Source organism: Puntigrus tetrazona, chromosome 23 (genome assembly GCF_018831695.1).
Source record: "Puntigrus tetrazona isolate hp1 chromosome 23, ASM1883169v1, whole genome shotgun sequence".
In the NCBI taxonomy this organism is placed as follows: Eukaryota; Metazoa; Chordata; class Actinopteri; order Cypriniformes; family Cyprinidae; genus Puntigrus; species Puntigrus tetrazona.
In genome coordinates this window covers 8054032-8077608 of record NC_056721.1, presented here as the reverse complement: position 1 = coordinate 8077608, position 23577 = coordinate 8054032, and the positions used below count along the sequence as shown (strand labels likewise).

Below are 23577 nucleotides of genomic sequence, written 5' to 3'. Positions count from 1 at the left end.
GTCGTTTGGCACTGTGCTCCCGGCTTCTTCAATGTCACCCGCTTCATAAATCCATGTTCTGCAAAGAGCAGCCTTATCATATTATATTATGGCCGAGTTGTTGTGTTTGTGAGCGTGTGTAAGTGTGGTGTCTGGTTGCATGCTGAGGTTAAAGAGAGCCATTCTGATATTTATAGCTACAACCTTAATCATGCAAATAATGAAAAATATGCTGTGCAATGAGAGGATTTTTTTATTGGCTAAAAGAGTATAAATTTGTTATGGCTGTGTGTGCATGCATACAAATACATTTTCACCTGTTGCAGATAGAATGCGTTAAGTCAAATACATTTTGGACAAGGGTATGTTTGTGACTTCTTGTCATTGTTGTGCCCATCGTGGCATTTAAAATGCAATTGCAGTCTTATTTGTTTGAATAGGTTGATAGTGTACATAACTGTGTACATACAATGCAGTTTTTACATAGACTTTAAATCTTGTTTGGTGGTATTAGTGGTTCAGAAATGCTTAGTTAAAGCTGTACTTACAACACGTCTTTATAAGTGAGTTCATTTTCATTTGACTGCACACAGTTATTCTGTATTAACTCTCTTTTATTGTGCCATTTAAAATAAATAAATAAATGAAAAATATATGGGAAAGGAATATTTAAAATCTCAGACCATCCATCAAGGGATCTCGTCCAGCCTCTGACAGGCTGTGATTGTTAACACAATTTCATAGACCATGATAGTGTGTTATACAATGATTTGATACCAGTGAGGATCACATGACTTCAGTTGCACTTATTCTACAAGGCCATAATACTATGCAGACAACAGAAAGACATTTTCATGTTTGTAAATCTTGTAATAAATAAATGCTACTCATGGCGTGAGATGAAAAAATGGCCAAAACATTCATTAAAAATATATATATATATATATATATATATAGATATATATATATATAGATACACACCGACAATTAAAATACTGCAGATGGTATTGTAACATTGACAAATAATACACACTTTACCTTTTAAAGGTGATTTTTTTATGCAACACTAGCAGAACTAAATCAAATTGCAGTCTGTTTGTTTATGTAACAATCATATTTTCCACCTCTGAATCGACTTTGCTGTTGTTTTTTTGACCATGAGTGTGAAAAATAATATTAACCAATAGCATCATAGTGTAGTGTGTTTCAGTCCAATCAAATCCCAATGGATAAAATCACGTCCCCGCCCTACATTATTTCCAGCTGAATAGTCTGTTTCACTTCAAAGCAAAACCACTTCAGCAGTTTATGAACTTCAGGATGAGCGTTTATTGATCAGCCATGTGCATTAAGAATCACGACAAGTGTAGAAGGAAAAGAGAGAGAAAAGGAACGACTGTTTTACTTATTCAACAGCTTGACACGCACCTACTCCCTCATCTTCTACACCCCCACCCTCCCCTCACTCTTTCAGCAGAGAGACAAGAAATCAATGGGCAGCCATAAAGAGCCCAGAGCCCTCTTTCCAATGATAGTGATTTGGCTTGAATACATAATCAACAATTATAGCTCATAAATAATAAGTGACATGGCATATATACTACTCACCTAGGCTTTAAGAGGACAAAGAGTGTTTAATCATGATATTAGTGCTTAAAGGAACATGCATTCAACAGCCGGTCCTGCACTGTGAACTTCACGCACAATCAAATATTGTGCTTTTGAACGCCTCCCTTTCTTCATCACAGCTCTACGGGGTGATCAATGCACAGCTACAGCTGGTTGAAGGGGACCAAATCCATAAAACAGTTGATTTGGTTCCATTTTACCAGCTTTAGCAAAGCATTTTAGGATGAGACTTCTGTGTGTGCCAGAATCCCAAACTCAGGAAAGGAGAAGGACATTGTAGAACCTGTAGAAAAAGAACAGTACAGTTTAAAAAAAATGTATTGCAAATTCTTAATGTTTTAAGAGCACCAACACAGATTTGTACTCCAGAAAAAGAATAGGGCAGATGGGTCAAACACACATGCAGGATGTGGAGGTGTCTAACATGAATGCAAAATGAATGCAAAAATAGCTATTTTAATTAGTGTATTAGAGAGATATTTGAATCATTTATTCGGTGCAGAAACAGCAGGATATAGCTCTTTAATTGGTATATGGCTCTATCTTAAAGCTGTTTGTACGGTATGTGCTTTGGTGCAGAATACGGCACTTGGGCGTATACACAAATCTGCACTTTTCAGCTGAAACTGGATCTGTGGGTGACATAGCTGTCCCAGAGCAATGCAGTTTACTCTCCTCATAGAGCCACACACGGCGGTTACAATATGGGTGCAAAGAAAAGCTTTGTGGATTTTAAAATGAATAAATATAGACATATGGTGTCTGGAGTGCGAGTTCCAGATCGTGGAAACATTCCCATTCTGGAGCTTTACATCTAAATACTGTCCTATCACAACAAAAGGAAAAAAAACTGCAGTAATAAATCTTAAAGTAATACAGTTAGCTTTAAAATTTACATGACTTCAGTTGCACTTATTCTATATGGCTATGATACTGTGCAGACGGCAGAAAGAAATTTTCATGTATGTAAAACTTGATGTTACATTATAGGAAAAAAGTACAGTGGTGCTTATAATGTAAGATCCATTAAAAACATATATCAACCCACAAAGTAGTCGTTACATGCTTGTATAATAATATTTAAATAATGCATATATATAAAAAAAAAAATAAATAATATATATATATATATATATATATATATATATAGAGAGAGAGAGAGAGAGAGAGAAAGTTATTTTATATACAGTGAAAAATATATTCTAGTGAGTAAAATTTGTATCTTAAATCGCTTGTTTTATGACCTTGTTGTTTATTAAAGCAGCAGGAAGTGATTCTAAAACTTTTAGTTCAAAAGTTAATTTTCTGTCTTTAACTTGCATTAGCGTCATGCGAAAATAGATCAGACTGTATTTTCTCTTACTATCCTTACACTGTTTAAATTGCCAGCTGTAACAGGGGTTTTAGTCTAATCCGGCCCGGGACCTAGAATGAGTTTGACACCACAGCTTTAGAGACTCTATTACAGCCAGTATCAGTTTAGACAACAAAAGCAAACAAGAATTAATGCCGTCAGGATCAGGATAACGGTGTTTTGCGATTGTAGAAAGGGCAGGATTCGAACTGAAGAGGTTGGAGAGGAAATCAGCAGTGACCACAGATGACAGAGGAAAGCATGTAAATGATGACTGCAGACAATCTTGAGAAAATGAATTCATCACAGGTCTGTCAATATGGCTAATGAAGCCAGAAGACAACACACTGCTAGAATTAACTCCCATTTACCCCCCCCACTTTCCACTCTTTCTTTGTCTCGCTTTGTCTTTTTTATGTCTCATTCTCCCTCGTTGCCTTTTAAGCTCTCTCTGTCTGTTTTCTCATTCTGTCTGAAGTCTGCTTTTACAAGGCAGCTCTTTACAGTTTAGGCCAACTCATTGTGTTCGGTTCTTTATGTTTTGTCCTTCAGGCTCCTTTCCTGGATCTTTAAATTAGCATGAGCTAATAATTTCGCCATTAGGGAAGTTGGCTGCCATTCTTCCTAGATTGCCTGAAGGAAAAAAAAAGCATGTATTCATAGTGTAAGTGTGTGTATGATCTGGCTCAAGGAAAATGTGGCATTATATTTTTATGATGGGCTATTTGTTAAATCATTCCCGCATCCACTTCGCTTTTGTTTTATACCTCAGAGCAACCCACATACCCATCTCCTCCCTCCCCTCTCTTTCGCTCTTCCTCCACTTCTCTGCAATTCATATTTGAGGACGAGTGACGTATATAAGGTCAGGATGGTCACATGCATATACAGAGGACTTTAGCTGCTTAATTATTTCCCACAGTATTGTAATCGCAATTAGAATCCGCAATAATGTTTTGTGTGCTATTTTTAGTCAAAAGTATTATAAACACTTTTATAGTGTACACCATCTGCACCTAACTATAGAATAAAATTTTTGCTGTCGGTATGGGTTTAAAAAATAGGCCTTGTTGGGACACAGTGTAAGGAAAGAGAGCGACTAGAAAACGGGAAGTAGAACACGGAGTATATACATGACCCTATTGCAAATTTACTGCATAATTGGTATTAAAACTTTGTGTGTAATAGCAAACGTTTGACCTCCTGTATTATGCTGTATCTGAATTCTACATTTGCAAAATACCAGCAAAAAAAATTTTTATATATAAAACATGAAATAAATATATAAAACAATGTCCACTGAGTTAATTTCGGTTGTATCTGTGGATCAGTGCACACAGAGGACAGGGTAAAAGACTATTAGGAAAGAGAAAGAGAGTGCTGAATCAAGATATGTTTCGTCACAGATCCATACACTCAGCACCTTAAATACCTTGATAATCACAATAATAATAAAACATATTCATCATAAAACCATGTATAATAAGTTAGTCTTCCAAACCATGTCGATACACATTGATAAGCCTATAATTACAGCTTTATAGACACATTTACACAACAATCATCCTCTGCTTAATGCACTGTATGCTTTTTTTTAAATCGATAGATTTTGTCCTGTAAGACTTGTTTTTGCTTTTATGCTAACCGAGTTACAAGTTGTGGATCAGATTTAAAGACAGATTTTCTGCATTTATTCTACGAGTATATGTTCCACATATTCGTTTTATTAATAGGGCAGCTGAAAGTGTGTGCATACATGGTATTACATTGTGTTACAAAAAAAAAAACCTGTCAGTTTTTATGACTTTCTCTCTCTTTCCTCCCCTCCTCTTTTCTCTCACTCTCTCCATATCTGGACAAAAGTGCTTCTAGTTGCACACGTAAGTGAAAAAAACCAAAACCAAGTGGTCCTTTGTGTCCTTTTTTACAGAATACAAAAAAAGAAGATATTTTGAAGAATGGTTACCAAACCAAAACCGTTTTAGATGGCCATTGACTTCCACTACGGACAAAAAACTTTCTTAAAATACCTTCCTTGATGTTTTACAGAATAAAAACAACCATATACAGGTTTGTAATGACATGAAAGTCAATGAGAAACCCTTTGAAACGACTTACCATATCTATATCATTGCATCGTTACCAACCTCTTTCATTTGACAGGTGCCAGCGAAGCTAGTTTTTGACAGATATTCACAATAAGGAGGTATTCCGGGTTAATTTGTAGAGGTTTCTTACTCAGGAAGACTCACAAAAAAAGGCAGAGAAAGTTTACTGCACAGTCCACCCTGTGCGAAACTGCCTAGAGTGATCTGAAAAGACAGCAGCAGAGGATTTGTGGTAATGGAGTTGTTTAGGAGACCTGACCCCATCAGATACACACGCCGTGGATGCCACAGCAGAGCCTCTGTGGACACTTTAATTAGCTAGCCTACTAATTGAGTTAATTCACTTTGCAGCAGTGCTCTGAACTGACCGGTGTTTGGCTGTGAACTTTTAACAAGGACCTTTAGCGGTTTGTGTTCATTTTTTTTTCTCTATACATGAACTCTCTGAAAAGAGATGAATCATGCTAGCGCAACTAGCGACCCCAGTGCTGGTGGTTTGGGCCTGGCTTTGCGCAAAGGCCTGGGGCTAGAGTTTTGGAGGTGCCCTCGGATAAGGCAGAGGATGTGGGAAGACGTGCTGAGCGTGCTGCAGTGTGTTTGCAGTGCTGGCTTCTCTCCTTGCCTCTGCATTCGGACGTGAGCGCTAGCGTAGGCCCTTACTCAGCACTATTTCTAGCCCTGATTGGCTGATCCAGGCAGCAGACCGCTACAAATACAGTAGACAGTAGTCAGCTTTTTGACTCTCCTCTACCGGAACAAAGTGTCAGAATTTGGGTTGATTCACCGTTCATTAAACGTTTAATTGGGTTTTGGTTTTGAAGCTGTTTTCTGTTGTATATTGTGGTCTGTGGGCCTATTTAATCACGCAGGGTCTTTTTTCTCACGTTGATTGTTTTGTTTGGACGTTTTTCTGTTTATATCAGCATAGCGACAGTAAATAATAGGAACAGTGGATGAAAAAAGGAAAAATAAATCAAAATAGATCAATAAAAATAGAAACAAATACAGTATAGCCATGAAAGTACAGTACAATAGCCTTTCAACCTTTCCATGCTAAATTCTGGATTCACAACTTATATAACAAAGATAAATAAGAAAAGGGTCTCATAACTGAAATTAAGTGATTTGTCCTTAAATACTGTACAAAAAAGCTTGGTTAGCTTGGGTAGCTTGGCTAAACTGTCATCCTTTAACATTCTGGGAAGCAAAACTTGTTAGGTGGAAGTATACTGTATTATTATTATTATTATTATTATTTATTTTTTTTACTAAAAATAAAATCACTTTTTACTATAAACGATCAAAAGTGTCAGATTAAAACTCACGTAAGAGCACCACCACTTAATATGCCCTGACAGTTTCTTCTAATTAAACACTGTTTTATCCTGTTTTGAGTACTCTGAGATTACTGGCATCTTTGTTTTGCAAATCTTTGATTTAATTTCAGAATGATGTAATCCCCAAAGCGGTTTTATTTCTTAACCTTTTAATCTATCGGGAACACCTTTTAAGGAAATCAATAGCAATTTAGATTTGTTTTCTAATTATTTATTTAATTCCTTTTCACTTATGCTTCTCTAGATGTTGGATCAGTGGGAATCGTCCAGATCATTTGCTCTTTCTCTGTTACTGTAGGGGGTCTAAAATTCTTATTACCTTTGGGCCCCTGTAATCTGGTTTAATAGAGGCTTTTACTCCAGGGTGTAACATTTTCATCTAATTGCAGCATCTAAATTGTGGCTGCGTGGAAGTTTTTATCCACTCTAATTTGAAGCACTGTTATTTTTTCACACTCTCTCTCTTTTATCACATCGTCTGTCCATTTTTCACCAAGAGGAGCACTGGATGTGGAATAGAGCAGCACTGAAATCTTTGTTTCTGCAGGAGAAGCAGCAGCTAAAGCAACGCTACGCACGCTGTTATTGAATGGTCTTCACCACACTGAAGGTCTTCGGAAAGTCACTTGTACTCAAGGAGCTTCTCATGTCCTTATGACCTTCATTATATCTTAGAGTTCTGACTCAAGAATCGGAGAAAATAAATTGGATGCGAGAGAGTTGAAACAGGGAAACAGTATATACGTTGTGTTGAGAATTTAACAAGCAAATTTAACAAGTAAATATTATTAAATACTGTAATATTTAAAGAATACAAAAAAAAACTGATCAAGATGCACCATGCTATAAAAGTAGAGAGTGTGTTTTGGGAAATGTTTGACTTATGACGTGACATCAATTTATGGCGCATCTTAAGAATGCCAAAGATTCAGTTAATAGCAAATAATATACTTCCCTGTCTTACAGAATATGAAAAGCTGTTCTAATATGCAGTATTCATTAAAAGTATACTGTCTATCCTGTGAGGTCACGGGAGATCGTCATATTCATGGTTGTCTTGGTCCTGGAGGGTCATTATTCTGCAGAATTTAACTCCAATCCTAATTAAACAGCTAATCAAGGTCTCCAGTATTGCTAGAACCTTCCAGACTGGTGTTTTGGGACTGGTTACAACTAAATTCTGCCAGACATTGGTCTTCCAGGAGCAAGACTGGGCACCTCTGATGTATGTCATGGAAGAGTAATGCAGTTCAAGTCATAGGTTACATGACAGTGCCAGCATGCTGATGCAATATCTCTGTATTGTATTCATACTACACATATACTCAAGTTCGGTAAAGATGCTCTGATATGTCATTTCAGACATGTGCTTTACCACCTCCCCCGAGTTCTGCTCTTTTACTCTCAGCTTACATTCTCCTTAAGGATCTCACGAGACTAAGGAGGACTACAGAAGACCACATAGTTTTTTCCCAATTAAACACTTTCTAAAGTAAGAATCTTAATGCTGCCTGCAACCAACTAGCATGATGAATAATGCGTAACAGCTGTGATGAAAATTAACTCATGGCTATTAAACAAAAAAAATGTGCTAGAAATGGAAATATGGTGTAATAGTTTGGGGTCTATAAGATTTTAGTTAAAAGGCTGTATTTATTTAATACACATTAAAAATATTAGTTTTCATTATTTTTTTTAAAAATAATGTATTCCTGTGATGTTAAAGCTGAATTTCCAGCATCATAACTCCATTCTTTAGTGTCACGTGATCCGTCAGAAATCCCTTTAATGTTGCTGATTTGCTTCTCAACAGGCATTTCTTATCATTTTTATATACAACTGTAGTGTATGTCAACACTGAGAATGTTTCATTGCATGTCAGGCCCTGGCTCCTTACACAGACACAGCTTATAAGCAGTGTGGAAACGGCAAAAGAGCTTTAGATACACACACTCACTCACAATAAAAAGTTCACCAGTGAAGGACAGAAGAATAAAAAGGTGAAGAAAAGAAAAAAATGGAGAGGAAGTGAAGTGGAAAAGTGATCTGGCTGAAACGATTTGTAGTGTAGCGCAGCTGTGTGGTGTCTTTTCTCTCTCTCCCTCAGTGTTCACGGAGAAAAACCTGGTGTTAGAGAGACTGTTTAAATGTGTGTCCACCTGAAACTAGACCAGGGGCAGACCGAAGGCTCTCTATATTGAACGGATGAGGGCTAAGCTCGACACACACTAAGAGCTGAGGTCATATGTTGTGAGAGTTTGTGAATGCTGTCTGAAATCACATGGAAGGATATGCTCATTCATGAAACACTTATTTACGCTATAAGTAATATTCATATGTATGGGTTCAATTGGTTTATAAATATTCTAAAAATCATGTTAAATCTTCATTGCTTTTAAAAAGTGTCATAATATTTGTTTAGCATTTTTTAAGAATTCTGAAACTTTATTTATTGCTTAGTTCAAATGACAATGTTTCTGTTTTCCGTTAAAAGGTGTGTTTTGTTTTATTTTATTTATTTAATACAAAATATTTTATTTTGACGTACTGTGTGTGTGCTAATTCATACACAGGCTCTTATTATTAAAGCTCTATTTTCATCTCTAATGTAGATGCAGTGAGGTCGGTCTAATGTCACAGCAGTATGAAGCGAATCTCTGCAATGCATATGATGAATATATAGATCAGCACTGAGAACTCTTTTGAGGTCTCTCTATACTGAAACTTCTTTAGGATCATCTTACCCTTCTTTCCCCAATGTCCTTCCTTATTATCCTGCGTTCTATCACTCAATCTCCTCATTTCTGTCTCTCTCAGTAATGTTCTCAGCACTTGGCTAACACCCTGCGTGCCGGTGCTGGAATGTTAACTAGGTTCTTCCTGACGCTGCACCTCTGAAATATATGTGCACTTAAAGGACTGTGTGATCACGGACGCTCCTTATAAATGTGAGTATGGCCTGCTCACCTGTACTTAAACTTCCATGTTGTTCCAGTTAGCTACGCTTGGTAACCATAGACGTGAGATGTTGTTGTGTTTGTGCTAACTTCACTTGTTAAAAATGGCACCATGACAATTCATTACGGACTTTAAGGTATTTAGTAAGTCTTAAACTTAGAGGTGCTTAAAAGGTTCTTCACAGTGATAACATAGAACCATTTTTGGTTCCACAAAGAACCATTCAGTCAAAGGTTCTTGAAAGACTGTTCTTTTTCTTACACTTTTATAGTATGAAGAACCAAAAAAGAACAAAAAATATTCTGTGTTATTCTGTGACATCACGAAGCACCATTATTTTTAATGCTTACATTATATATTGTAATAGACATGCTTTAAGGGAGACGGGAAGTAATTGTAATTGTAGAGTGATGAAACTTGGTGTGTTTTTTTTTTTTTTTTTTTTTGAGTAAAAGATTTGTGATTGTTTAATTTTGTGAAAATATTTTGTTATACTCATTTAATAATCTGACTTATCGACACAATATATGCATTTATGTAAACATAAACACTCCTTTATATATATATACACATCTATACATATCTTATTTTATAAATTTTTTATTTTTATAAATATATTACACACACATTGTCACTACTTATGTTGCTGCTTTTTGTTTTTTGGCAAATTATAAAGGCAACTCAAGCTTTGCATTTAGTAGCCATTTTAAGTATAATTTGAAATTGCATATACTGTGTAATGATTTTTGCTACGTTGCATAATATACTGAATCCTGGAAATGTTTGTTTCCATAAATTTATATAATATAAATTCCTGATGATATAAATGATATAAATTCCTGAAAGCCTGAATAATTTAACTAGTACCATATTAAGCATAAAGTATTATATCAATAAAGTGAATAATATCAATAAGGTAGCGGATAGTTATCAGAATATGTGCAAATATTTGATTAGGATACCGTTGGCTAATATAGGAAAAAAGAATGATACAGTTGTCACCAGTCTCCTCTACATTTACGAATGTTCTCATTTCTTTATTCCACAAATGTTTTTTTTTTCTCCCCACATTATGTTTACTTTTTATTCAAACCATAAATATTTCCTCTGTCCCTGCTGGTAGAGCGAACAATATAGAATGTGTTTTTATGGTGGCCAGTGTTGCTGAATGTGCGTTGAACTCTCAGGTAGTGAATTTGACTCTGCAGGAGCGGGGGCCCTGGGAGAGGAAAGATAGACCACTGCAGGAGATTTTTTACTATTCTCACACACCCACCACTCTCAAATGGTGTGACGTCCGGGCGCCGTTTCTGATATTAATATGCCAATTACGTAGTTATTACAATTTAGTAACACTGTAGTTACTGTTTGTAATGAATTTGCTGAAATTGCAGTGACTGTGTAATACGAACTTATTTCAATTAAGAGGAAGATGCCTCGGGCTGAGGGTGAGCCACATTGCTGCATGCAGTCTGCAGCACTGAACGACTCCTGTTTCATATCAGAAGGAGCGAGGGGAAAAAAAAAAAAAGTACAGGAATTAATGTTTTCCTCGTCGCCGATGGAATGAAGCTTTGCGTCGGAGCGCCCTTGTTCTTTTAATTACTTCCTCCTGGTTTACAGCTCCAGTGAATTTTAATTATCCAACATGCTAATTTTTGGGAAGAACATCCATTCGGTATCAGGGCGTTTTGGGAGAGCACTTGGAGGAATACAACGCATGTTCGTCTCTGGATGATTTTGCTGCTGTAGCTGGTTTTAGGAAATGTTGAGCCCTTCCGACAACTCCGGAGTGATGGGAAAAAGTAATTATGACGTCATAGACGACAAACTTCCCACCGAGAAAATGCCCTCAGCTCAGCTAAAAGAACAATTACAGCCCGTAATAATATGTCCATCTGCGATACTCATCTATGCTGTGATATTCTATAGTTCTATAGTTCTATTCTATATTTGCAGGACTTTACAGCGTGTCTCTCTCTTTCCTTCTCTGTTTTTCTGCAGTGGGAGCGCGTTCTAGATAAGGCTGACTGTTATTGGGGTTTAAATGCTAGCAGATGTCGCTTTAATTGATTGAAACAAATTACCAACGCATTGATCCTCGGTTCGAGTGTTCCGTGAGAGTGGCACTGAAGCGAGGTGGGTGTGTGCGTGCGTTTGTGTGTGTGTGTGTGTGTGTGTGGGCCTGGGTGTTGCACCGCACAGGAATTTTTCCGGTTCGTGGAGACGCAGCGATTTGCGTACGCTGACACAGGACATAAGCACGTGAAAAATATTTCAAAGCTTGATTTGTTCTCTATAGGTTAATTCAACCTTTTGTTCATTCATAGTCAGTTGCAGCTGAATAACGGCATACGTAATTGGTTAAATAGTTTTAAATTGCTGCTTGTGGAAATATTCATTGAGGCCTTTCACTGCTTGCTTTGTTCCAAAAAGTCTGTGAGCTGCCTCTGTAGGAAATATTTTTAAAGAGCATATAGTAGCCTGAGGAAATTAGGGAGTCTGGGATTTCATTATACTACATTATAATTGTTTATTTATAATTTATGAAAAGAACTGAAAAAATTATTTGGAACATTTAAAAAAAGGCTGTTTACCCTAAATGTTCATTTATTGTTTTTTTTTATTTAATTTTATTTATTTATAAATATTACTTGCATTATTAAAATAACATATACATTTTCATTTTAATTAACTTAAGTCTTCAGTGTCACATGATCCTTCAGAAATCATTGTAATATGCTGATTTGCTGCAAAAGTATCCAAGTCGCACTGCTTAATATATTTGTGGAACCCCCCCAGAACAGAAATATTTTGTAGCTGTCTTTTGTAAATGCCACTTTTGTCATTTTTGATCAGTTGAATTCCTTTGTGAATAAACTAAAGCACTTTGCATAATAAATCATGTACTGATATCAATTTTAAGCTGATATATTGATATATATATAATTTGTACTGCACTATTTGAACTATGTATAAGTCCTTTTCTGAGTACTCAGGATCAGTCACTCAGGAGGTTGAATTCTAGTTTCACGAGGAAACAGGCAGCAAGGCAGCTCTCTAGGTTTTCAAACAGAAGGCATTGACACACTGACACACACAGTTTGATTGACAGCTTGATGAGCCCCCAGCGGTAGCCCAGGACAAGGAGCTTGGCTAAAGGGACAGAATATTTGGATCAAACACTGATCTCATCCTGACACACTCTCTTGAGACCAGACCTTTGTCCCCAGCTCCACCTCTTGGAATACAAAATGCTTTACAGACAGAGAAATCATCTTTAAGGCGTCAACACATATGCTCTTTTTATAATTAAATTGCGCTTCAGTTTAAGTTTTTCAGAGTAAGGATTAATAAATGCAGCGTGAATAAGAAGTGCAGATTTATTAGATCTTTTCTAGTTTCTAACTTCATAAATTGACAACACGCACTCAAACAAGGATGGATGGACTGGGGGGAAAGCAATCACCATCATTTAGGCCTCATATCTAAGCCTGCAGAGTTTCCTCATCTGCTATTGGGAAGGTACTATTTATTTATTTATCTTATGTGTGCACATTAGTATCTAAAAGGTAAAAACATGTAGTTTTTGAAAAGGTACCACTACAGTGACAGCTTTTGCACCTTTTTTCTGAGAGTGCAGAGTGCATCATAAAGCAGGTGCAAACTAATGCATCCTGATTTATTGAAAAGTGACAAGTAATGGGCTTAAATATTTTCGTGTGAACACATGTTTGCTGTTTGCTTACGTAATGAAAAAGAATAATCTAATACTTTTATTTAGCAATAATTCATTAAATTAGCCAAAAGTGAGACCAAAGATGTGTATAAAAATATAGGTAGCACTTTTTTTTCTTCAGTCCTGTTACTCATAATATGTACTTGCATAGGTACACTGTAAATATATGTAAGTGCATGTACTGTAAAATAAATGTTAAATATATATAAGAAGCATTGTTCTCTACACTGATTTAAAAAAGCAAAAAAGGTTTCTTGAGCAGCAAGTTTTTTCTTACCATGTGACACTAAAGGGTAATGAAAAATTCAGCTTTGTGTTGCAGGAATAAATTACATTTTATAATATATTCAAATATAAAATTGTTATTTGAAATGGCAATAATATTTCAAAATATTATTATTATTATTTATACTTCTTTTGATTCATGTATTTCATAATCAAATGCAGCTGATAAGATACTTTTTTAAAAACAAAAAAATCTGTTAAGACTTTACTTAAGGGTCTCTTAACTTTATAAATTAGCTTATTAGCGTATTACTACAATATTAGTAATTATTGCATATTACTAGAATTTACTAGTAGTGATTAAGCACGTAATAATGCCATATTCTACATGACCTTTTTTACATTGCTAATCCTACAGAATACCTCAACTTAACAACTACCTCACTAACTATTAATAAGCATATCTATTGACGAAAAAGTTGTAGTTAATAGTGAGTAAGCGTTCCCTATTCTAAAGTGTTACCAAAAATCTTAATCACATGAAATCTTACCAAATCCAAACATTTGCATGCTACAGCATATATGGGTTACAGAGATTGCATCAGAACTGCTGTGAAATACAGTTGCATGTGTAATATTGTAATATAGGTTGTGATGTTCCTGTCCCAGTACGCCCCTGCCCTCAGGTGTCCATCAGAGCCTCTGAAAGGCACAAAAACGTCACATCCTGCACCACAGTTTCCTTTCATTTACGTGTCAGTTCTGAGCCCAACCCTTCAGCACGCTTGTGTTAGGAAGACTAATAATGTCATGCTCTGTAACCTGCCTCCTTATTGCCGGTCTTGATAAACTGTCCTTGATTTATCTGCCTCCTCACAGTCACACCCGCATCACTTCCAGACTGCGCTGCACTTAATCACCGCTGTCGACCTGACACCATCAGCCAACATATTTTTCATAATCTCGCAAATCAGACACCGATTTATGATTTTACAAATCCCAAAACCTCCCCGGAAATATTTCTTTTTATCTCAACCATTATTGCCTCCCCGCTTGGCACACGTGACAAGCGAATCATTCTCAGAAATTACTTTATCTTATAGTGAGATTACCCATGTACAGGATGTGATTTACCACGTTACACTCAAGCCAATTTGCGTATGTTTTTCTAGTGGGATTTACTGCTTGTAGATCTACTGTTATGTCATTAAACGCTACTCTATTTATTCGGTGACTTGATTTCTTTTGGCATCTCTGAAGTTATTTTAGGTCAGTTCTGTAGCTCAGTGGTGAGCATGCTCTGGCTGTTCCTCAAGTCTCTCTTGTACTACATTTAATAAAAATATAAATAATTAAATATATATATATATACAATCTATTTTCTACTTCCATTTGCATGTATGGGATACACATATACACTACCGTGTTTGAGGTCTGTGAGATTTTTTAATTTTTTTTTGTTTTAAAAAGTCTATTATTACCAAGAGTGCGTTTATTTGATTTAAAATCGGTACTAGTGTAAAATATTTTTTACATTTAAAATGATATTTAAAAAAATATATATTACGCATTTTAATGTAATTCATATCTGTGATGGCGCATGAATTTCTTATTATGATCAGTTTCACATAAGGTGGGCTGCTTCATACTTTTGTGGAAACTTTACAACTTTCTTTTCAGAACCTTTAATAGATCAGCGCTTATTTGAAATATGTATGTGAAATATAATTTTTTATAACATCATAAATGCCTTTTATTGGCACTGTAGATCGATTCCATTGTCCTTCCATGCTGAGCAAAAGTGTACATTTCATTAAAAAAAAAACACTCCAAACTTTTAAAGATGTTTTAAGGAGTCTTAGATGAATAGAAATAAGAGAACAGCATAATTTTAATCAATTTATTGTGTAAATTTTATGAATTTCGTAAAAAAAAAATGTATCAATGTATAAGAAAAACTATCCTGTAATTATTCAGCTTTTTTCCTGTTCTTTCCACATTTTTGAGTTCAAGGAATATTTCCCTTAATAACTCATAAACTGCCGCATCTACAATGTCCTAACATTGAGTTTATTTCTTCTAAATTTGATCTTAATTTTATTTTAACATGCGATGAATGATCAGACATTTTGTCATTCACTTGCCTCTCTATTTTTGTGCCGGGTGTCCCCGCGGCCCATCGATCCCAAGCCACACTCTTCATAACAGTACATTAAACATCTAATATCCTCCTATTGGCCGTGATTGTATTACAAGCGTAGGCCGACAAATAGCTTGTTGGAAACCTGGTTTGTACAGCACACGCTGGGTTTGTCCTCTATTTAAACTGGGACTAGTAAGTGTGGGGGGATTCTAGTGGGCCCCTTGGCCCCTACAGTCCCCTCAGTGCTGGGCTTTGGCTGTCTCAGCTCACTGGCTCAGTCAGCATTGTTGCATATTTAATGTCCTGATGAACGCTTCCACCTGCTGACACAGGAAAAGTGACAGAACAATACACCTCCCAGCCCCCTCCATCCCTCCGTCCAGCAGCTTCACAGCCCTCTCTCTCTCCACCTCGTATACATGCTATTTTACATTCGCACGCTTGTCCCACCAATCTCCTCCTGTGATTCGCTCATCTACGTACGTAGCGTTCATTCTCGGTCACTCGTTCTCTCTTTCCAGTCATCCCATGGGAGGCTTATCCCACTTTCATCATTTTTTTTTTTCTCCTTCCCTCAATAGGATTTTTTTGCTGTACTTTCTCTTACACTTACCCACTGAAGACCTCAAACGACGAATGCATAGCAGCCATTATAAGTTTTTAAAGATGTTCCACCCACTTTTTCTCCAATATCTCATTCATAAACGCTGGTCGGATCGAAACAGGCCCTGCTCAGCTCGGTGCTGGTGTAGCCTGCGCATCCTCTGATGTGATTGTGGGTCTCAGTGGACGCGCTTTACCGGGTTCTGACCACCTCTGACCATCACACAGCTTCCCGTAACACAGTCCACAGACATCAAGACTCTGGTCTGCTCTGCTGCTGAAGGCTAAGTGAATATTCCCCAGCAGCGCTTACACACACACACACACACACACACACACTTGATACAAAAGCAGGACAGCTGGGCCTGTCTATCCAAAAGTTCATCTATGTACTTAGTCCCTCTGTGAGTACAGAGACTCTGTGGAGATGAAATATATACATTTATTAATGAAGCGTCAAGACTGCCAGAAGCTAAGAGGACAAAACGGTTGGTAAAGCGCATCCATTTTAAGTGGAGGTGCTTGAGTTGCCCGTATAGTTCACGTCTGTTTTATTTTATTCCACAACGCAAAAACAAAAAAATTAAAATAAATATAATATATATAAAAAATTAAAATAAATATATATATATATATATATAGGTCATATTATTATTTTCTTTTTAATGAATAATCATGATAGATTTAAGTATAGATTTTTATTTTAATTACTGTACTTTTATTTTATTTCTTTTTAATTAATAATTTTAACCAATTTATTTCATACATTTATTTTATTTATTCTTTCTGCTCTGCCTTTTGTTTGCCCACAATTTTCTGTAGATGTACATTTTTAAAACACAAAAATTACACTGTAGCTTTTAATTACCAGATTTAAACTATACACTTCTTTTTTTAATTTCTTTTTTTTTTTACTTTGCGTAATTTACTCTAGTAAAATAACCACCCATTACCGCAATACGCAACTGCGTTTTGGCCATTTTCTTGAGTATCGCAACGTTACATCTCTTTAAAACAATAAAACGCAAAAAAAAAAAAAAATCCTTTCCAGCTAATTTAGAGGATAAATAGCACGAGATAGCAGTGGCCAGCGTGTTCCCAGTGATTAGCAGAGGTCATTATAACCAGCTGTCAAAACTGAGATGTTCACGTTCAGCAAGAAATCACAGACATAAACGTCCGGCAATCAAAGCAACTGGACTTTCTTATAAATAATTTTGAAGACTCTTCACCCCAGCGGCTTCATCAGGATCACTCTGATGCTATGTGAAAGCTCTATCTCTCTTTCTCTCTTCTTCACTGTCTCTGTTCCTCCCCGATTTTATTCATTAGTAAGCATTTGTTCACTGCACCATCTGAACTGCTGTCTATGTGTTTTCGACATGAGGCGACCACTGTTTGATTACTCCATAGAAACCCAAGCGCTCCTGCCACCATTGCGTCACGTCACCCTGTACATAACCAAATTTAACAATAACATACACTCACTATTAGGCCAAGAGTTGTCTTTCGTAACTGCATATCAGACCAATTTCAAATTGCGTTCTACACCCATCCGCTTAAACAAAAATCTACCATTCAAACCTATCGTAAAACCACCAGTCCTTCAGAATGTGTGTGTTTCTCAGCCCCGTTTTTTCTCTCACCTGGGATACATACTTCTTTACATTCCATAGCTGCTCTTGTTCATATGGGCATATAAAGAAGTATGTCTACCAAGCAGGATATATGGGCACATGGACAAAAGTATATCATTCAACCCTAATAATCCACAAATATCAGCATCTACGGGCCAATCCACAACCGAACAGCACACAGATCCATGCACAGATGCGTCCTTCGCACTTTTAAAACTTTACATCCGATTTGCGTACAAATGTCACAAGACGGCACAGTTCATTTTCACGCCATACAACGGAGTAGTGTATTTTTAAATCTTTTTTTTTTGGCAGTTATATCCCGGAAATCGCACGGTCTTGTGACTTTACAGGTCAGGTCGCTAACGTTGAGGGTTTTTACACGTCATTTCACTTCAATAAGCCAGCCGAAGTCCGTAAAAATAACATCAGGAGGTGCTCTCTCTCCGTTTTTTGACACTCCAGGAAGGCAAAATACGAATCTCAGTTGTGATAGATTCATACAATTTTTCTTCTTTCCTCTTCACCCTGCGAAAACTGCATTGCTGTACACACACCCACACACGCGCACGCACACACCCACACCAGGCAGCATGTGCTAGTTTTACTGGAAGAGCAGTTTTTCACTTAGTCTACGCAGAGCGCAGCCACACACGATTCACCTTGACTGTCAGCCCGAGAGGTACAGCTGCAGCGAGAGGAGAGAAAGAGAGAGAGAGAGAGATAGAGAGAGATTCGGTGCTTACCTAGTGGGTAGCTGTCAGGTAGAGTCCCCCTGCTTCAGATGGGCCAATGCACCACAAGGAAGAATAAAACAATAAAGGGCAAACAGGAAGAAGTGCTCTAGCTTTTCCTCTCAGTGTCCCAGGTGCTGCCTCTGCAGTCTCTCTCTCTCTCTCTTTCTCTCTCTCTCTCTTTCTCTGTTCTGCTATCTGAGTCTATACCTCACATTCTCTCATTCTATCTTACACTCTTTCAGTTCCCTCCCCCCTTCTCTGCCCCATCTCTCTCTCTCTCTCTCTCTCTCACTCTCTCTCTGTCTCTCTCTTCACATGCGTGTAGTGAGAAAGTTTAGGTGTAGCGGAGGGCTGCTGTGCACCCTGATCTTCTGATGTCTGGAAATGAATGGGGAATAAACGTGCCTGACCTGCCCTCTCTACATCTATCCTGTCCAGCTCCCTCTCCCTCTCTTTCTCTCTCTCTCTCTCTCACTCTCATCATCTATAATGCACAGCCTATAGAGCCAGTACACTCCTCCTCCTCCTAATTCACTCACTACCTTTACCCCTCCCTCTCTCTCGGTCTCTCTGACCCCTGACACATGCAAGCACGCACTGTCTCTTACCCTTTTACCATCTCTCTCTCTCCAGTCACTTACAGTATAAAGTGCTTTATTGGCATGGCAAATACAAATGTACCTTTGTGGTACTTAGGTGATTGGGTGTAAAGAAAATATAAAAATAGTGTGCGGTGACGTACATTATTATAAAAATGTGCAAACAATTATACCTTTAAACATACCATAACATCATTTTGACAGAAATGTACAACAGCTACCACTGAAAGATATGTGCTACACTTTTACACAACAGTGTAATTTAGTTATAAATAATAAAAGACAAATATGTGGTGAAATTTAAAAACCGTTCTTTTCTCAAACAGTGGCTCTAAGCTATGACAAGTGTGTAAATTGCAGGTTACTTTTTTGACTTTTTTATTTATGCACGAAGGGATGCATTTAAAATATCTCAAAAAATGATTTAATTATGCTATGAGAACTAAAAGAATATCTCAAAAATCCTTTGGGTGCAGTATACCCTCATTAGAGATGCTATGTGAATGAATGCAGAAGGTGGCTAAACTGGACAAAAATGGCCAAAACTGAATTAATAATTCATCTTAATTTAATCATCTTAATTTTATGTTAATTTAATATTTTTAAACATTTCTCATTAATTTTTTACGTTATTTATCAATCAAAAATTGTTGTTCAATGGATAGTCTGTATAATTATAATTAGCTTAATCAGCAAACTGTAGAAACCAATTGCATGTTCATTTGGATATCTAGATATCTAACATGGTATTTAGATATCTAAGTGTGTGTGTGTGTGTGTGTGTGTGTGTGTGTGTGTGTGTGTGTGTGTGTTTTACACAGCTATCATTTAAGAAATAAATTGTCCTTAGAAGTGAATTAAATTTTTGGGTATTCTTGAACGTCCATCCATTTAATAAGTTTTCATTTTCGTTTTTCATTGGCCTATAGGCAATCATTTTTCGCTTTATATGAAACAAAATAAGTGTGTGGCATGTCCTTATAGAGGTGTGTGTGTTAAGAGCTTCTTTCACCTGAAAATCCCCTCTGCTCTCCTTCCTGCTCTGATCAATACCAATTTATAAGCAAATGCTGCTCAGCTGACTCGCTCTTTTAATGAATTAGACCATCGCTGATGTCACTCCTCTAATGAAGCCCTTCTCAAGAGTGTTAAGCAAATCTGTCGAGGGTTAGTTTGCATATGCCTGAGTGTGTTAGAGAGGAAAAGGGTACCAGTCCATCCTGTGTAAAAATAAGATAATTATGAGGAAAGGAGCGGGACTGCAGAAATATATGGCTGCAGTTGTACTCAATGAGTGCGCTGTGTGTGTGCGTGTGTGTGTGTGTGTGTGTGAGAGAGAGAGAGATAGTGTGAATGATATGTGACTGATAATTACAGCAGAGGGCAGTCAGAGGAGGAACAGACCGCGTCTCTGATCCAATGCCACCATGTGGTTTATAACCATACGGCTGAATCCTTTACAGAACGAGTGTTAATTACTTTTGATCATAGATAAGCAAAAGTGAAATTTATGAGTAGTTATTATAAAAAAGCTAGAGGGATTGTGGGTGAGTGATCCGATACTATCTTAAACACACTAGCCTACATGCTGCGTGCGCTGTAGATGAGAATTCAAAGGCGCTCGGCGAGTCATAGCGCGCATACAGAGCAGGACATATTTATGCATGTGATCAGAGCAGCCTCTCCCATCACACTCCACATGTCCCACAATCCAACACTGTCTGTCTAATGTTCACACATAGTCATCTCAGTGCGACCACAATATGCTGCTTGAACACTGACAGTACATTTGTTCTGTGATTGGATTGAGACGCATTTTCACATGCAAATGTTTAGTTCAATTCAGTTTAGACTGTTTAAAATACCGTTTTTAACAGGAGGAACAGAAGAAATCAACAAAGTCTTGCTAATGCACTTTAAATTTGGGTAAAACAATATAATTTTAGAGCATAATTTGTTCTTATCCATTACATATACTTTAGTGCGGTTTAGCCTGATTAAAATTATTCTGTTAAAAGCACTTTAACAGGAGCAACAGAACAAATACTGTCTCACAAATAAGTCACAGTCTTCCAGTGCACTTAGACTGTTATGATTTAGCAAAGGGAACTGCATTTTGTCATTTAAGAGCATTTGTTTTTATCCATTTATGAAGAGTTTAGTGTGGTTAAAAAGATTGTGACTTTAGTAAAATCTAGCTTTTTCATTTTATAATGTACAATTTAGTTCAAAGTTAATGCGAAGTAGTATAGACTATAGAGCATTCGCTCTTTTTGCATTCAATACATTTAATCAAAAATACAATGAATTAGTCAATTTAACCTTGAATTTAAAAAAAAAATAAAACTAATAAAAGGAGGAAAAAATGTAGGCAAACAAATGTGATTTAGTGTGTTTGTTTGAATTGTGTGTGTGAATATTAAACAACAATTAAGTTCAGTTTAGATTGTTAGAAAAACTGTGATTTTAAAATTAGGCACCAGTCTTGGTAATGCACTTAAATAATTACAGTTTAGTAACAAGAAAAAAAAAACTAATTTTGTTTAGAAATTCATTTTCTGTTCGCGTGCATTAACGGCGCATTGCCAGAGGCAGTGATCGGTCGCTAACGGCTAATAGCTAAGTAAATTGTGGCTCTTCTTTCTGCATCAGCACTGTCCTCCTGAGTAATTAAACTAAAAGTCCTCATCATAAATCAAACCCACTCCTCCCGCTTTCACCCACCTCTCTCACCATCCCTTCCTTATAGGATATCAGTCTGTGGTTTGTGTAAATCGACCCCTATGACCCTACGCTGATACACAGAGTCATGGCCATCTCCTCATACAAGTCGTTCCCCTAGTAGCTCAAAGCCATAGATAGCAGCATTACCGGGAAATAGGCTCGCACGCCAATCAACGCACATACACAGAAGCAGGTGTACCATTCCTGCGTCTAGCTGAACATCCAGAGCTTCACAAAGCTCCAACCACCAGCAACAGCTGCTGCCATCCTTATGTCACCTGATCCATCCCAGCTCCTGTCCGTCCACATTTAAACATGACTGACAGCCCAGGGGCTAATGCCTGTCCTCGAGCCATCAAAGTAAAATTAGAAAAAGAAAAGTAAGCATCTCCCTGGCCCACCTCAGGGCTAAATATCAACGTCAGGGGCCAACAGTGGCTGAAGCGCTAAAGTCTCTAGAAAGAAATTTAACATGTAAAAATCAGTTTACAGTTAAAGTCATAACGAAGAGCGTATTTGCTTAAGTCTGAGCTCTCAGCGTGATGCAGTGTGGAATTGCTAGCTTTGCATGCTAACACTGCTGCTAAAACTACTTTGACAGGAGCCGGATGGCTGCACATGCTGTCTATGATTGTTCCCCTTTTATCCTCACGCACGCGCTGATACGTCAACAGAAAAGCAAAGACCCGGACAGGCTGAAATGTGGTAAAACACACTTACAGTACGTGCATGTATATGTAATTACTCGCAAACACACACACACAAATACTCACCAGGGAGAAGCAGCTTGTTTGTGGATCCAAGAGGCAGGGGGAGCGTCCGTTCCCAAGCAGCTGATTCAGCGTTTGAGAATTTGAGGATGAGAGGAAAGAGAGAAAGAGAGAAGGGGGGGTGGACAGATGAGAAAGAGATGGGGATGAAAAGAAATGCAGAGCGTTGGCGTCAATACTGGAGTGTTCTCGGCGCAAACGGAAAAGCGAATTATCAAAAATATTGGACGAAATTGACCAGGTCAGATAAAATGGTCCCAAGACCTACGGTAACACCTCCCCACCTGTCCTGAGAGAGCGAACAAGCTACGTATAGAGCTACACCCCAATAAAAACACGAGTAGGAGAAAGTATGGACAGTATGCTGACAGCACTAAATGAGAGACAGGAGCTCAGAGAGAGAGACGGAAAAAGAGTGAGACAGACGGAGCAAGAGAAAGTCGATATGAGGTAAAGAGCGAAGAGATGAGGCTGTCTTAGTTTTTTCCCGTTCTTCTCATTTGTCCTCACTGTGTATTCCATCCTGCCTGACAGTTCTGTCCATACTTTGTCCAATAAACGTCCTTGTCCTATCACACGAGAGACGGCAGCCATTAAGGGCAAAAATGACGTCACCGATCCGCGTCCATGTCACCGAAAACAACAAACGTTAGCTTAAAAAATACTTAAATGTCATAATGTTGACTTCAAACATGTTTTATGCCGAACGTTTGGACGGGACAAGCGGGGAGTGTGCAGAGGGGCTGGTCGGAGGAGCCTCCCACTGCTCCAAAGCTTTTATACTCCGAGGGTCAAGGCAAAGAGGAGCCCCCCTGGCCCTGCACCCACTCCCCTACTCTGCCTGGCCTTATTTAGTGAAGCAGGGCAAAAAATAGCCCTTCAAGTGCAGCTGGCTTGCACTGATCTGCAAGGGGCGTGGCCAGTGTGGGTGGGGCTTGCACTTGGGGAGGAGCTAATTGTCAAATGGGAATTACATCGCTTCTTCTGTCACTTGAACACCTCCTTACCTTGTATTATTTTCTTTCCATCCCCGTC

General features: G+C 37.6%; 1 long non-coding RNA gene across 1 annotated transcript; it reads right to left on the bottom strand.

The window, feature by feature from the left end:
• Positions 1–1288: 1288 nt before the first annotated feature.
• Positions 1289–23272, bottom strand: LOC122328539. The gene is made up of 2 exons (XR_006247805.1): positions 22546–23272; positions 1289–1891 (listed from the first exon to the last, which is right to left on the bottom strand). It is a non-coding gene; the product is annotated as an uncharacterized LOC122328539 (long non-coding RNA).
• Positions 23273–23577: the final 305 nt, after the last annotated feature.